General features: G+C 38.9%; 1 long non-coding RNA gene across 3 annotated transcripts in view; it reads right to left on the bottom strand.

Annotated features, from left to right (window-relative positions):
- Positions 1 to 12,992, bottom strand: part of LOC136106462 (uncharacterized) — a 47,612-nt gene that overhangs the window by 16,004 nt on the left and 18,616 nt on the right. The window contains exon 4 of one of the 3 annotated variants that reach the window (XR_011740855.1): positions 8,780 to 9,594. The exons of the other annotated variants lie outside the window; for them this stretch is intronic. This is a non-coding gene — a long non-coding RNA (uncharacterized lncRNA). Of the gene's footprint in view, positions 1 to 8,779; positions 9,595 to 12,992 lie in introns of those variants that run through there. 3 annotated transcript variants of the gene reach the window in all.

Here is a 12,992-nt window from a genome sequence, read left to right as displayed (position 1 = left end):
CTGCATCCCCGCAGCAGGAAGACTCATCTTGGATTTAACAGAATCTTCAGTATTTATCAAACATGCTCTTGCAGCCCATATTGGACTTCAGCCCAACGTGTGAGTGAGTGCGGCAGCTACGGGGAGCTTGATAATACAGCTCGTGTATATAAATGTTAAGAGGCGCGAATCATTAAAGTTATCTGTTTCCTGAACACAAGCACAAAGGCAGCAGCTGTTTTTACAAGACAAACAATATAACATCCTTCCGGACCTAAGAGAAAGGATCAGTCCTGAACTGCTATGTATTGCTTTAAATAAAAAAGACCCCCATCAACTAACATAAATAATACTGAGATACTGCGGGGCTCAGGGTATTTCTTCGAATGTCCCAGAAAACCTGTGACGTGTTTCCTGCCCAGGAAACTACTGTGAGAAGGGTGGAACGGGCTGCCCATGCCTATATCACATGCATAAGAAATTCTTTTAATGCAATGGATTTTTCTTAGGGGCATTATCTGCTTGATAATACAAATACAATATAAAAAATTATTCAGGTTATTTTTGAAGAGAAAAAATATATATGTATATACACACCTAAGTGCTTATATAGAAATGGATTATATATTTTTTTTAATTTCTTAAACTCTATAAAACTCTAAGCAAACAAATCCTATGCTCAGAAGCTTTGAAAAAATAGTGCCGTCCATTGAACTGCTGAGAGCGGCAGCTGCAAGAATATGGAACAAATTAAATTCCTAAATTATGATACGGTTAAGTTGAATATGGTTTGGAAAAACTGCATTTCTAGTGAAAACAAACCTCTTGAGGAAATTTAAGAGGTGAAGTCATAATGTGGGCTACTTACTGCTAAAAGAAAACAGTATGATTCCATGCTGAAATGCTGATTGATCTGGCAGTAATCTGAACACTGGGGGTTTAAAAGTGTTATTCTTCAAAAGATTTCAGTTTCCAGATTCACTAAAAGCTGAGTTTTAACTCTAAAATCTGAATCTTGTACCTTTACCACAGCAAAGAACAATGCAAACAGGGTAAGAGAAGCAACACATTGTGAAATCTTGCAAAGTAATTGGGTTTAATTTTCTGTGACATAAAAATATGTGGTCTAGTGGTCTGGGTACAGTAGCAAAACCCAGGAATTCCATATTTCCAGTCCTGCCTGGATCCATCAATGGCCTTAGGAAAGCTCTGCTGAGCTATCTGCCTCAGCTTTTCAGAGTGGGGAAAGTTCAGTAAGAAGCAATGGTAATAATCTAATGATTTTTTTACTACAAAGGAAGAGACCCGTAACTTTCAAATGGGACAGAAAGATTTCCTCAAATTGGTCCATTAAGGAATAACACCAAAAGATTATGGAATAAAATATTTGCTTCCCTTGTGGTAGCAGCAAAAGTTGGACATTTGTGGAAAAGACCTAAAAAGCTGTAGCATAGATTGAAAAAACACAGGTTCTACAGAAAGAGAAAAATGTTCTACAGGAATGTTGCTTGTCTAAAAAACTATATAATTTTCTAGAGAACCAGAGTCTTTTAAAAACAATTTAGACGTTTGTAAAAGAAATATCAATTTATGTCTATACTGATTATTATGGTAAGCATTCTGATTTCATATTTACAGATCGCTTGCAATATTTTATTAGAACTGGAAAGACATCCTTTAAAGAAAGAATCGAATTTCCATGGCTGCAACTGTGTATATTTTGTTGTTTAGACTTTACAGTAAAATTTTACCTAGGAAGTTCTTTGCCCTTACTTTTATACTTGGCAACTTAAATATAACACACAGTAAATAAATACAGAAGATGAAGGAATGTCACTGTGTGTTTGAAACAGACAATTTTTGGTTTTCTCCTCTGTGTTATGAAGTTGTCACTTCACAGGACGTTATTTTGACACAGTCCCAACAGCCAGCACTTCTGAGGAAGATGATGTAGCATTCTCTGCTCCCTCCAGCTCCACACAGTATCTGCTCATCTATCATCTATCATTTTCATAGGAGTCACACCTCTGTATATTCAGTGGCAGAAGGATAATGCACATCCCAGTTGGATAAATGAAAGTTTATACTTCCAAAAATACAGATTTAGAAAGTTAATTTTATACTACTCCTTAATGTATATATTCTGCCGTATTCATTTAATCAACCATTACATCGTAACTGTTAGATTGCCTCTGCTTTTATGAAGTTAGCCAGCATTTTAACATTGTACTGCATGGGAACAGGATCAGATCTGTGACAAAAGTTATGAAACTGAATAAAATCAGCTCAAAACCAAGTTAATTAGATTCTCTGAACGTGACGTTTTCCTTCCTCAAAATACATCATCATTCCTCCCGTTATGTTTTTAATGTAACTTATTATATGCTTTGTCTCAACATCCAAAATTGTAAATAGACTCCTAGATGCCCTTGTATCATTTGCCTCTATTTGCTAAAACTTCTTGATAATTTAGTTCTTTTCCAAAACTTAGCTTTGTATACTGACTTCATCTTCCCCCTGCTTGGAGCTGGAAGCTTCACAAGACCCAGAGAGCTCCAAACGAACTGGTCACGTTGCCTTTCAGCCGGATGCACAACCTTCCGTGTGTCTACCCCTCCCCAAACGTGCCCCATGCGGGCTCTTTCCCCCGTGAGACGCCCCCCAACAGCCTTTGCCCTCTGTTCTCGTGTCCCCACTCCCTCTTCTCTCCCCTCCAGCCCCCCCCATTCTGCGCTGCCCCCCATAGCCCCTCTGCCCTTGGAGCCCTGGGGCACCTGCACCCCCTAACCGCCCATTGTCTCCCCTCCCGCACTCTGTCCTACCCACCCACTCGCTTCTCTGCACTCCAGCCCCACTGCAGTTGTTTTCCCTGGGAATATATAGGTCTACTTTTATATCTATATATTATACAGATTTATATAAATATTTATATTTAGATATATTTAATATTATATAGATTTATATAGAGACATTTTATTGTATATTTTTAATATATATATTAAATTTTATATATGCGTTTATATATGCAAATGGACCACCTGAGGGCTCAAACTGGCTGCCGGGAAAAATAAACAGAAAAAGAGAAAGAAATAGAAATGGAAATTAAATAGAAAGAAATGGCGTGATCAGAAAGAGAAGGGAACCAAAAGCCGCGCCGAATATGCAAATCGGCTCGAGGTTCCGGCTGGGAGGTGAGTGGGGGGAGAAAACGCGAATGGACATGCAGAGCGGGCCAATCAGGTCGCGCGAAAAAAGTTGAGGGGCGGAGCGCAGGGAAAACGGAGCGAGGTGATAGGCGGAAAGGATGGAAATTGAGCGGCGTAGCCGGTCAATGAGGTCGCCGAGAGGGAACCGAGGGGGCGGGGCGTAGGGGCTCGAGGGCTCTACAGAGCTGGCGTAGGCGCGGCTTGCCTCTAATAAACCGTGGGGCGTGGCTATGCAAATAGCGCACCCGTAGGCTCGAACGGGCCGCCGGGAGGTTGCGCCGCTGCGGTTGCCGGTGTCCGGCCAGCCTGGTGCGTTTGATTCCGCTTGTGCTCAGCTAATCGTACGCGTGGGGTCGGGGGAGTGGGGAGAAACACTGGGGAGTTCAAGGACGCTACAGATATTCCACATCAAACCTAAAGAAAAGGCGATTTTGCTGCCAGTGCAGAAAAACTGATTAAAGATTGCAGTTAACAGCATGCCCCATTCCTGAATTGGTCCCTTGGTAGATGCAAATGTTTCAGGTAAAAGACTGAACTTTAATCTATGATAAATTAACAGATTAAACTACCAGTGACTCACAACTGTCAAAATTTAAGCATAGCCTTTTTTTGGGGGGAAATAATAACAGGTATTAAATACTTCTAAGTAGAGTTAAAATAAAAAGAACGCAAACTACATCTTATTACCAAAAGTTAATTTCAATTTTCAAAATATTATATCACTAGTTGGGCATAATTAATGCCTATTATTTATTTAATAATAGCAATGTTAAAGTTACGTATTGATGATGCCCAAGTAGTATTTTCATACTAAAAATTGCCTGTTATGAAGTAGAAATAGAATGCTAACTGGGAGCAGTTTATTATAATCACCTTTTATTGTTATTGTGGTAAAGTACTCCTAATTAGGTTTCTAATTCATAGTCTGAAATGGTGATTTGGAATAGTAATTTACCTTTCATTTTCTGTCAGTCTGGTTTTTGTGCTTTGTCTCCATTTTCCTGCAGAAAACAGAGCTCTCTTTGGGTGTGAAACATTCATTCACTGTATTTTGTAATATTAAACTATTTAGATCATGAGGAATTTTGTCTTTAACCACACTATCCCAGGCATTTTTTAATGCACACATGAGGTAACTCAATATTACAAGCATTTTAATTCAGATCTAAGCTTCCCGTAATTCAGAAATAACCTGACCCTCTAGTTCGAGTGCTTAAGAAATTAAACACTTTAGCTCATCCAACACATGCAAGTTTGGATATTTCTCCAGGTTTCTGTCTGCAAAAGCACGGCAAGAAATCTCATTAAAATGTGCGTGACTTCAAGGCAAGTGCCATGGCAAGTGTGGCTGCAGCATCAGGCCTGAAGAAACGCTCTTTTTGCTCAACCTTCACTTTCCAGAAGCCCCTCAGCTGGTCCGATTCTGTGCGCACGATCCTGGGTACGTGTGTGTGAGTCTTACAGACGTTCCCTCCACATCCCAAAGTGGGCTGTGTTACGCTTTACACAAGACTGAGAGAAATTCATCCCAATGGTTTAAGAAGACTATAATTAATGAACTAAATCCATGACACTGCCAAATGAAACTAAATTAAAATAAAAGAGTTCAAGGTTGTCTGTATATTCCCTTCTTCACTAAAGTTCATCAGAGTCAGCTCACACTTCTTTCAAGCACAACGGACTCGTGATTGGAAAGGTGATTTTTTAACTTGAAACATATAGCTCATGATCTACTATTTTCCTTTAATGTGAACAAAGATGAGTATGATGCTTAGGTCAGCCACTGGAAAAACTCATCTGAATTTCCCTAAGCTTTAAGTCAGACATTCAACCAAAAACTGTAAAAATTCTGTAAAATTGTAAAAACAATTCTGAGACCATCAGTTCTTCCTTAAAATGGCATACCAGCCTGCCTCATTCTTTTCAGATTAGGCCTTTCTTCTGTCTGCATCCTGAAGTTTATATTATGCATAAATGTGTATAAACCACATTTATTTGCATGTTACACAAATACTCACTCTACTTCCTCTGAAAGTCTACTCTACATTTTCAGTACTTTTATATTGACTTTTAATATAGATTTGTTCAACCCCAGATTTTTCAGCCATCTGCTTACCTTACCCAGTATATTCTAGTGTATTTCCTCATTTATTTTACACACAGACACCATATCAACATATACTGAAGCCCTGGTCTTGCAGTACCAGAGACTGCAGAGGATGATGAGGGCCTCTCAGCGGGTTTTGTAAGTCCCAAACCCTTCCCAGCAGTACAAAGTATAGTCATGGCTTTGAGGACTGGAGATAAAAGTGAGCCCGTGAGACCTTTTGGATATTTGGAGCTTTGGACAAAGATCAGGTGACTCTGATCTGCATGACAGTTTGTTTTGTATTATCTTTCTGTAGTACACATTTTTTTTTGGTGGGTTGAAGTACCTTCTTTCCTACTCGTACTCAAGTCCTGATGCAAATCCTAGTCTGCTCTGTTAGCTCTCATTAATCAGGAGTTCTTGGAACAATACAAACGCGTTTGTATTTTTAGCACACATTATGTCTTTTCCATCTGCAAGACACTTATTTGAGCTACTTCTCCTTCCTATGGGCTAAACTATTTCATTATTCTCGCTTGATTAGATGGATTTATTATCATATTCTTATTAGCATGAGATGATATTAGGACTGGTGCCTTCATAAACAGGCCAAAGAAATAGGATACTTGAAATAAAACTTAAATTAGTATCTTACACTTTTAGCATTTGTTATCACTGGAGCAAAACATATGACTTCTGAACAATTCAGCAGTTTAAGAAACTATTCCTCTTAAATGAAGGCCCTCCATTCCTGGTGTACACAAATAGATGCTGAATACGGTGCAGTGCTGGAAATGGGGTGTAATTTTGAAGTCTGTAGTGGCCACCCCAAAGAAGAGAGCGAGAGAACACGTAAGTAGAAAGGCGAAGAAAAGGGGACGAGCCAGGCAGCAGTGGTGCAATGTACCCTGGGTGGTAAGCTGGTTGTAACAACTTGGCTAATCAACAGTCTAACCTACCTCCTGCCACGCCGACACCGCGGTTCGGCGGATAACGCAACCTCTCGGCACCACCACGTCTCAGAACAAGCTGTACTTGGCAGCCGGCCATGGTGCCGAGCGAGCCTTCTCCCGCAGGATTCCAGAGCTTCCACAAACACAACAGGTCACTTTCCACTAATATGACATGAAAGAAAGAGATTGAAAATGTCAGCATTGACATTGGCTGCCTGCTGAAATCAGTCTGCAGAGCTGAGTTGTGTTTACAATGCCAAAGTTAAAGGGAAATCACGGAACTCCCTCTTCCCCCGCCCGACTTCACCTCTCCCACTCATGGACACGCTGCCCAGCCTCAAAGAATGGCCGCGCAGTAATGGATCGGAATAATTTTTAATGAGCACACCGCTGGCTTTAGGATGGCAATGGTTAAATACCAAGTGCTATATTGCCCGGCTGCAGGGATAACCCAGCCCTACCTGTGGTACTGCAAGGAATGCACAAATATCCAGCGGCACGCAGTGCAGGCGTTTCTCTCACCCTGCTTGTCAGTGAAAACACCTTTTGTAACGTTTTGTACATTTGAAGCATTTCTTCTTTATGTAAAATATTCAATAAATGTAAAGTAGTATTTTGGCTGTAAATTAGCAGTGCATGCCTTTTATGTTCTTATACAGTAGGAGATGTCTTAACCATTTGGCTTAGTAATGCACTTGAAGACACTTTAGCAAATGTTGGAGAAACGCCTTTTGTCTTTTCAGATCAGATTAATTTCCATGTTGCTTTCAGATCACACAAGCAAAACCAATACTTGTTAAGTATTAATGAGTAGAATGGCATACAAATAAACTGATGACCTGCACAAATTACCTAGCTTTTCATGTTAGAAAATGTGATCACAAAACTGTAAAATGGAAGACAAAAATTGTTAAAATGCTTTGGAAAGTAATCCTTCAATGTTACTACTGGTATGTTACATATTATGCTTCAGAAGAGGCAACATCAAAACACACACGGGACTATCCATTTAGCTCTAGCAGGGTTACAGCTATCTAGATTTCTCTTCCAAAAATGTGCTGTGTTCATGCCAGGGAGACTAAATTCTTAAAAAACATCAGGAGAACTACATCAACTCACACAATTGCAAGCATAACCCACGCTATGCAGGAAAGACTGAAAATTTAAATCAGGATGGCTTTGCTTCCTAAACAGACTTTTGAAACACCAAAAGCCGCAGTAGGCCATTCATGGTGACTGACTAGTCACGATAGGAATGCCAATAATATTTTAATCATGCGACATCCTAGACATCCCATTATTTTTACTTTAATGACGAACTGTGAATAGATGTTGGAAAACACAGGAGAGAGAATATACACTAGTTAGCCAGCCAGTTTTTTGGATTTCTTAAAAAATGTCATGTGTGTCATGCGTTGGTGGCCCAGTTGTACGGCACCAGCAGAAGCTGTTTGCCACTGACAGTTCATTTATTTGTACCCCCTTCTGTTAGTCCTGGAGCTGGCTGCTTACCAGTTTCCCTGTCTCCATGGATTATCTCCTTTATTTTGACACATTTTCTGAAGCTCTAAGGCAACTGAATATTAAAACAAAACCAGAGTCTTTTTTTGGATCCTTGCAGTAAGTTTAGGAATTTAGTTAGTAAAAATTTCTCCTGTTGTGGAAGTGGGATTACAAATCAATCAATATGTAATCACTATCATTTTTGTTTTGGAAACAGTAATAGAATCCTTCATCAGCTATTTTTAATGGAATGTCGGTCCTAACAATCTTATGGCTTTCTTTTGATCTCAAAGACTGTTTACATTAATACTTAATTGATTTTCTGAAACCAAGGATTTGCCCACAGTATGATGTGGAGCACTGCAGAAATACCTGCCACTACCTATGCTATACTGGAACTGGAGGTTATAGGGAAAGTTTACACAGTGCAACGTATGGCTGAGTAGCTGCACGGCTATTTTGCAAAGGCTGCTGCCCCAGTAAGCCTGAGCAGAGCACTCTGTTAATGTAGCTGTACTGCTCTCAGAACCTGAGCTAGCTCTGCACTGCACAGCACCGCATCAACATCCTTGAGACCTTCTGTTTACTCACAGATGAGCCAGGGCAAACGTAACAACCCTGTTAGCTTCTCCGGTCGCCTTTCTCATACTCCCTAAGGTCCTTCAGAGGAAATACTTCAGTAGGCAAGAATGCAGATCACGGCTTTAAACGCACCCATTATTAGGCTTCTCCACTGAGACTCAGCTGCTTTTCTAAGAAAAGCCAAGCTGTGATGTGTACTGAGGGGCAGCCCAGTGTCACCGCCCAACATGTTTACTGTGCGCTTGTGCCAAAAAATGTGAGTGTCCCTGCCCATCAGCTCCTGCCTCCACATTCCCAGTCTCTTCTGTGTCATGGAATAGCCTAAAAATGTTGACATGCTACCTCCTAGTTCCTTCTATAGAAATCAAACTGCTTGTGTGTGTGTCACAACTCTGGCACTGAGAAAGCAGAAGGTCTTGCTCAATCTCTGCTGGCCATCAAGTCTGTGAAACCCAAGGCCAGCCTTACTTGACAAATACGTTTATTTATCTTTTGAGCAGATATCACAGTGGCTTCTTCTGTGAAAAAATGCTGCTTCTAATTATGCGCTCTCATTCATCTGTTCCTATTCCTTTCCCATGACATTGATATATCTCCAAAGTTAATACCACCCCACTAATATATGTAGAGAATTGCACAGGGAAAAGTTAGAGAATACAAACATGAGGCAAAGTGCATATTCAGCAAAACTGGATTTTAAAATAAGCTTTGCTTCTTCATTCTTAGAGTGATCTTGTGCTTCTTTTTTTTTGTTAACAACAGTTTATCATTTGTAGAAAAAGTATTTGTTTACTGGGCACAATAATAAGTAATATCTCAAAGCAAAAGTTACTCTCAAGATGGGAAAGATAACTGAAAGGAGCATTATATCTTGCCAAAAGCCTGAAAGATGAACATTAAAAAAAAAAGTACACTATGAACTGAGATTATGGACCTAGCAGTGCTCAAATCTAGATACAGAACTGAACACAAGACATGTTCTACCCATAAACCATATTTCTAGCTTAAAGGTGAAAGGCATCACAGACCCAGTGCCTCATCCAGCCCTTGGAGGGGACGGCATTTTTGCCTTGTAGCAACCAGCAATGAGACATGGAGCAACGTGACTGTTCCTTTAGCTGTGGTAGGACACTGACAGACACACAAAAGGTACTTGCTGCTTCTGTTCCTTACGTTGCAGCACTTGGAAGATGGTCTTGGTTTTTGTTGTGTTTTTTTTTTCTTCATTCTCTCAAGCCCCACTCCCAGAAGCTGTTATCCTTCATGCACTAGTATGTCTTTGCTGAAAAACAGCAAATGGTATTTCCATCAGCTAAGAATCTAAATCAGACCTGCACTTAAATTTTTGTCAATGTTCTCTTGTATTCTATTCAACAACAAAAACTCCTACAGAGCCCTGTCCTAAGAGAAACTGGAAAGATCTTCTGTTGGCTCTTGCAGCCTGGTTTCAGTAACAAAAATATAGTGCATTCCTCTACAGAAGTATTGATATGAACCACTTTATTTAAGAAAAGGTGTATTAGAAATGAATGAACAATTTTTTTGCTCTATGCAGTGCTCCAGCACATTGTATGTGCAAGTATTATTCATCCAGATGTGTAGTAGCTTCACTAAAACACTCTTCTTAAGTATTTTAGCCATAGACACATTGTCCTTCTGGAACTTGTAACTACCTATTTTGTGAACAAATATTCCATTCTGTACATACCGACACAAACAAAATCAATGTAAGCAAAAGTCAACTGGGTATTATCAGGCGCGTGTAATTTTATTCTCCTGCTAGTCTGCCCACACAGGGTCAATCACATCTGATCTTGGAACTAAACATTACTAACCCTGGTTAACATTTAGGTGGGAGATCATAAAATACAGAATCACAGCTGATGTAGAACAAGGAATTCTAACTGACTATTCAATAAATGTTAGGCCTCATATATCAAAAGATTGACTTTGTTTAGCCCTACTGTTGCTGCTAAATTGACATTTCTAGAAAAGACAGGCAAGAAAATAAAAATTATCAGGATCATTTCTTTCTTCCTGTGTAATTTCAATTCATGATGAATAAATTTATTAATGATTTTAGTTTTCAAAACTGAAAATATACAGTGTTAAGGTTAGTTACAAGCAAAGACATACCTTCATCAAAGAAAAAAGGAAAAGTATTTCAAGAAAAATACATAACATTTTCTAAACCTAAACCAGTGCTATACACAGTTAATTACAAAAAGGAAGCTATTAAAATACAACTAAAAACATGTGCAACTGAATTTAGCCTAAAGGTTTTCATTGTAAACATTATTTGCCTCCCTAATAGCATAAACAACATCTTCAAAGTTACCAACTTGTATGCAAAGGGAAACCATCATTACTTGCCAGCAGGATGGAGGAGGGACAATAGTATATTATTGTAATTCGGGAATTGTACCCTCTTTCTCTAAAAAAAAAAGTCCAGCTTTTCCCGTACAGTAGATAAGGATATTTTGTATTTTATCAGTTATAAACATCCCAGTATATATATATATATTTTTTTTTTTTCATTCCAGTGACTGAATGCAAGATAAGTACAGCCTTTAAAATACCAATATTTTATGTTAACAGACAATAAATTACTTACTTGGTTCACTATTAGGCAAATAGTACTTGATACAGCTGATGCACTGTTGGAAAAGTAATTGGTAATAAAATGCATTTAAAGATTTTGGAGGCACTGATCCTATCAGCATGTCTGAGCTGAGCAGAGCATCTCTGTGAATTAAGTTCACTTCCTAAGATGTAATTGCCCTGTCCTCTATACTTTCACAGTAGACAAGAATGGAGCTCCCTAACAGCACACACAGATGCCCTCTCAAAATGAGCCTTGTCCATATTTGCATAGTGTCTAAAAGGAAATTAGAAATCAAGATTCTTTACCTGTTTAGTTTAATTACTTCTATTGATCCTAGTTTAGTTTACAGATTAGTTTACAGTGATTTTAGTTGCTCTTCTAAGTATTCATATTTATTGTCTACAGAAGATTAGAAAATCATTCAATTGCAGTTTTGCCTGAATAAAAACTGTCCCAGAAAGCCTACAATAGGATTCTTACATATTAACATATTTTCACAATTCAGAACTCTTTCCAATCTTTTGTAAAATTATTTCTGTGTAGGAGTATATGCATCTCTAACATTAGACTGTGTACTATGGACCTCTAACTAGCAAATGACTGGGCAGAATTTGCCCCTAAAATGAGTAAGATTAACAACAAAAAAATCCATTTGCCTTTTGCTCTAATGCCCTACAGTCATGAGCATTGTAGGTCTGTGTTTATACGACATTATTACCAACATATACATAGCTCTTGATTCGTACACGACTTGTGAACAACTTGAGTGTGGCTCTGCACCAAAGCTGCACCACTGAACTAGCAACAAAAATGTGGGTATTCTAAATACTCTGCTAAGGGACTTGCAGACTGCCCCGGGAGCGAGCTGCCTACTCACTCACCTCCATCAGCTGGGAAGCAATAGAAACTCCAATAGCTGCTGTTATTTCCCTTCTCTGGAGCATCTTTCCTATGGCTTTATCTCTGTTCTACACAGCCAGTGGTGATGGGCCACATACACTATTACACAAGATCTGCCTCGGTATAAACGTCCAACTTTTAGATAATAAAAAAGAGACACTTTTTTTTTTAAAAAAAAAAAAAAGAAGTTGTGCTTCTATATTCAATTGCTCTGGCGACTTCTGAAATATTTTACGAAGTTACAGAAAGCAGTCACCCTCTGGAGCGCACTCCTGTTGCTACGTGACTACAGCTGCCTGCATTCCACCCAATACGTTACTCCATGAACCCAGTGCCCCTCTGTTATTCTTCTAAAAACTTGCTCTTGTGTGTGAGTCAAAAGCTTAGGATTCTCTTAAACAATACATTTATAGAGTCTTGTTGTTGGTTGTCAGCTAATCATCTGTGAACTCCCTGCAAATATTTAAAAAACAAGCCAGAACAGTTGTGTTGACTCAACAGTGCACTCTAGCACCTTTCGGTCAGGTAATGTACACAAGAGTCTCTCCCGTTAAAGACACTGCCAAAGGGCCAAATTCTTGCCCTTTCTGGCAAAGAGTAGTTCTATTAGATGCTTTAAAATTTAGAGAAACATCTTAAATCTTCGGCACTCGTTTCTGCTTGGACAGGCAGGCTCGAGCACCCTTTATCCCCTACAGATGAAATCCAAAAGAGATGGGAAGAGAGAAAAATGAAGGCCATTTACCAAAAAATCTATCTTTCCTTTTTATAATTCTAAATATCCAAGTCCTCTTAAAAATGTTACTTTCACTAATTTAATCTTAATATTTTTCATGCATTAATCATTATGTATGCACAAATATTTTCATTTGTACAGCCAGATCACTACCAATTATTTTAGCATTCTATCGATTTAACAACAAGCCTCAAAACTGATCAACAGCTCTGGAAATAAAGTGTACCAGTTTCTGCATGAGAATTTAGACAAGAAAATTCGGACTGCATATAAACATCTGCATGTGTAAAAAATGTTTTAGAAGGTGCTTGTGAAAAATATGGTTCCTATCAGAGTTCAAGAGGGTAGGCTTTCCCTACTGTATTTGGAATTTTTGATTCCAAATTCCAAAAAGTGTAACTTTTCAAGTTACACTCTCTCTTTCCTCTTCTTCAGGTTT

Source organism: Patagioenas fasciata, chromosome 11 (genome assembly GCF_037038585.1).
Source record: "Patagioenas fasciata isolate bPatFas1 chromosome 11, bPatFas1.hap1, whole genome shotgun sequence".
Classification (NCBI taxonomy): Eukaryota; Metazoa; Chordata; class Aves; order Columbiformes; family Columbidae; genus Patagioenas; species Patagioenas fasciata.
Note: the sequence above shows the minus strand (reverse complement) of the source record. Positions and strands in the feature narration are given on the sequence as shown.